This window comes from Choloepus didactylus, chromosome 20, assembly GCF_015220235.1.
Source record: "Choloepus didactylus isolate mChoDid1 chromosome 20, mChoDid1.pri, whole genome shotgun sequence".
Taxonomy (NCBI): domain Eukaryota; kingdom Metazoa; phylum Chordata; class Mammalia; order Pilosa; family Megalonychidae; genus Choloepus; species Choloepus didactylus.
In genome coordinates this window covers 54,127,684-54,131,933 of record NC_051326.1, presented here as the reverse complement: position 1 = coordinate 54,131,933, position 4,250 = coordinate 54,127,684, and the positions used below count along the sequence as shown (strand labels likewise).

At 42.4% G+C, this 4,250-nt stretch overlaps 1 pseudogene; it reads left to right on the top strand.

The window, feature by feature from the left end:
* The first annotated feature begins 1,878 nt into the window (after positions 1-1,878).
* LOC119516493 lies at positions 1,879-2,865 on the top strand (annotated as a pseudogene).
* Positions 2,866-4,250: the final 1,385 nt, after the last annotated feature.

Here is a 4,250-nt window from a genome sequence, read left to right as displayed (position 1 = left end):
TAGGAGTATATTGGAAACAATGAAATTATTTTAGGCTATTTGTTTTTTCTTATTCCTTTACTTTGTTTTTGTTTTGAAATGTTTTTGTGTTTATTTTTTGATAAATAAAGTATTTTTTAAAAAGAGGTGGGAAGTGAGAAGGGAAGAAAAATTTGCTCTCATTATTTCTGACTACTCCTCGGCCATGAAAAACAATATACAGATTGATGTTTTGATATATTATCCTGCCACAGAAAGCTCTGTGTAGTAGTAAGCCTGGATTAGGTTCCTAACACGCCTTCTCCTGCACACTGACCCCACCAGATTACCTGCCATTCCCTAAGATGGCACATACTTTACCATGGATCTCCACCATTTCACCTGTGATTCCCTCTTCCATGTCTTGCCTATGCTGGAGAACTCCTAGTCATCCTTCAAAAACCTTATCAAAAGGCACCTCTTCTGGGAAGTGTGCTCAGATTTCTCCCCACAGAATTATTTCCTTCCTTCATCTAGACTTAGCTCTGAGATTCCTGGTAGCCAATGCAGAAGGAAAGCTCCAGAGGCTGGATGGCTCTCACTGTCCAAACGAAACCTGGCAAGGACATGAGAGAAACACCCAAAGTATCTGGAGGGGGCCAAGCTTCCCAGAAATCTTTGCACCCAGTACTGACGAGACCCAGAACATGGTGTTCACCTGACAAAGTCAAATCTTGGTCTGAGTGGTGCACCTAAAATTGCTTATAAATTCACTCTTTTTGTTAATGCAGATAGCAATGGCAAATATTCCATTTTCGCAGTTGGGAAATTCAGAGTCTCCCCTGCCTGTCTCCCTAACGAGTGTGGGGCCTTCAGTGGTTCCCTTAGGCCCTCAGAGCCTTTGCCCACCCCTCCTCCACCTCTGTAGAACAGCACCTCCATCAGATGCTGGGTAAAGGGTCCACTTGAGACAGCATATGGGAAAGCACACAGGAAACACTCGATAAATGGTAATGCTCCTTCCCCTTCCTCTAGGCAAACAGCACAGTTACTCTATTACCTCTCCCAGATTGCTCTCTCACTGCTGATGTTAACAGCCGTAATAAAGAAGCCAAGGTCTAGGCAGGATTGATGGTGGAATGTTTGCCCCGAGAGGAGGCCCTGATGTTCCTTTTCCAAACAGGGACTTGTTCTGGCTGCACATGAGCTGCTGCAACTTGAAAGGTACTTGATAACTTGATAACTTTCTTTTTCCTGGGGCTCTCATTCCAGCTAGTGAGCAGCCAGACCCCAGGAAAACAATAACAGGGTAAAACAAAAGGATCTTCTTTCTTTTCATATTTGTTCCCAATAGTCTAGTGAACGCCTTACACTTCTGCTTATAGACCAAGAACAATCACACCCATGTATTAATGCAGCACGTATCAGTTTACTCAAGGCTTTCATCCTCACCTTCTCATTTAATTCTGACCATGCCCCTGTGAGCTGGGCAGAGGAAATGTGCCTTTCTGTCCCCATTTCAGAGAGGAGGGAACTGAGGCTCCGAGAGGTGAGATAACTCAGTCAGGTGGCACATGAGTTAATGGAAGAGCTGGCAGGAAAATGTAGGTATCTAAATTTCCTGATATATATCTTTTAAATACACCATGCTCAAATTAAAATAGCCATCTTCTCAGTCTAAATAAAATGTCTTTATTTTCTCACAAAGCATTTATTGAGGAAATAGTTGCCTATATAATTTAGTGCCTAGGACAAGCCGGGTACATTATTTACATTGTTCTATTCATTAGGAACATTCTAGAAGGACTCTATTATAATTTGCATTTCACAAAGCAAGAAACAGAATTTCAGAGAAGTAAAATAATCTGTTGGAAGTCACAGAGCCAGTAAATGCGAGGAGCTGGGTTTCTAGCCGAGGGCATGCTATCTCGAACTGCCTCACCCGGCCTCACTAGGTGGACCGGAAAGAACACGAGTGGCCAAGATGCCAGGCGATTCTTTTTTGGATCCCTTTGGCGTATGCTGGTTCTGTGACCTAGACAGTTCTCGCAACTTTGTTGAGTGTGTTTTCTCCTATAAAAAGGGGATAATAGGTTTGCGCTGGGCGGGCCTGTGAGCCTCACCCCCTTCCTCCCTCAGATGACCACGGCGCTTTGTGGCCCAGCCCGGGAGTGGCCGTGCCGCCGCCAGACACCCCTGGGGTTCAAGAACTTGTCCTGGACAATTGCAAGTCAACCAGTGGGGAAATGGAGGGTTTAAACAGCTGAATTGTGAACTCAGAGTTCCTCAGCTTAATAAACGGAGGCTTGATTTCAGTATCCAACCTCCCCAAACTACCTAAGTTGAAAAAGCTTGAGCTCAGTGGCAGTAGAATCTGTGGAGGTCTGCACATGTTGGTGGGAAAACCTCTGCACCCTGCACATCTAAACTCAAGTGGAAATAAACTGACTGAGATCAGCCCCTTGGGACCTTTGAAAAAGTCAGGTGGTTTGAGGAGCCTGGGCCTGTTTCACTGTGAAGTCAACCAACCTGAATGATGACCACGAGAGTTCAGGATCTTGTCCCAGCTGGGCTACACAAATGGCTGCAATCCAGAGGACCCAGAGTCTCAATGCCTTAGTGGGCTGTGTAGACGAAGGAGAGGAGGAGGAGGACCAAGAGGGTGAGGATGGTGAGGTCAGAGAGTTTGAGGATGAAGATGAACTTGAAGACTTAGATGTAGAAGGGGAACAAGATAAAGACAGTGTCAGTGGGGAGCACGAAGATTTTGGACATGATGGAGATATTGATGGAGACGAAGAGAATGAGGATGAAGGTGAAGATGAATAGGAGGAGGAAAGAGGGAGAGGAAAAAAGTGGAAGAGAGAAACAGACAATGAAGGAGAAGACATTTCCAATCCCAAATAACCTACATAAAAGAAAGTTTCAGAGTTGGGTGGACTGCTCCTTTGGATTCTGTAGAGGTTTAAAAAAAAAAAAAAAAAAACGGTAGCTGTGATACAAACTCTAGGAAACCCACCCATCCAAAGTAGCAAAGAATAGCTCCTGAGACATGCCAACTTGCTTGTTTAATACCTCTTGGAAATCTACCACTAAGCATGGGGACCTCACCCCAACAAAATTGTAAGAATTGTTAGGTTTTCGTGTAAGATTTGCTGTAGTGTGGCTAGCTGTGACCAGTGATGCCTAACAACCCACAGCTAACAGTCGCACCCAGGTTGTAACAGTATTTTTACTTTCTGTACAACAAGGAAGCCTTGCAAATAAAATCTTAACATTTGGGGGAAAAGCAAGAGGGGGTGATAATAATATCTCCCCCAACTGCTTTACAGGTTTATTATGATGTCTAAATCCATGTAGTCAACAAATGTTCCTTTGATAAGTGTTTATTAAATGCTAACTCTGTGTCAGCCACCATTCTAGACTCTGGGAATAAAGTGGTGGACGAAACAGTCAAAGATACCTGCCCTCATGGAGTTTACAGTCCAGGAGGTCAAATGAGATCATTGTTACAAAAATTTTGAAATTTTAAAGTGTCAGACAAATTTTTTCCATTCCCTGTACATGCTCACACCATTTGCACCGCTCAAGAAGTTCTTTTCTTTATTACCACATTCCCAAGTCTTACCTGTTCTTTGAAACTCATCTTAAATGCTATACCCTTTATAAACCTTTCTTGATTCCCCCAGCCAAAAGGAATCTCTTCTTAATTTGAGTTACTTAATGCCATCTTCCTGGACCTGTCACATTCTTATGGACATTGTTTACTAACTTTGCCTTCTCAAAGACAAAATCCAGGTTTGTTATATTTTATAATCCTGTAGTACTCAGTACAGGATCTTGCACATAGAAGTTTCCGGATATTTAATGAGTGAGTGAATAAATGAACAAATGTAAGTTCACAGCCATGAGTTGTTGATACATTAGGATTTCAAAAATCCCAACAAGAATTGTCAAGTTCACTGAAACCTTTTGACATTACCAATAGCTAAGATCCAGGAAGTTTCTATTTAAAACTCAGATCTGGTAGTCAATAACAACCATTCATTGAATATTTAAGTTGAGAAAGGCACATTGTGCATTCATTGAAGCCTCACAAAAACTTTATGAAGGATGAAAGATTTCTTCTATTCCACAACTGAGTAAAGGCTGCAGGATATAAAACATTTCACCCAAAGTGAAAGTGCAAGTATATGGAAAAGGACAGATCTGAATCCAAGTCTGTGTGACTCCACTGTGTATATATTAACTACTCTCCCGCACAAGCCTATTCTACTTCATGGATATTGTCA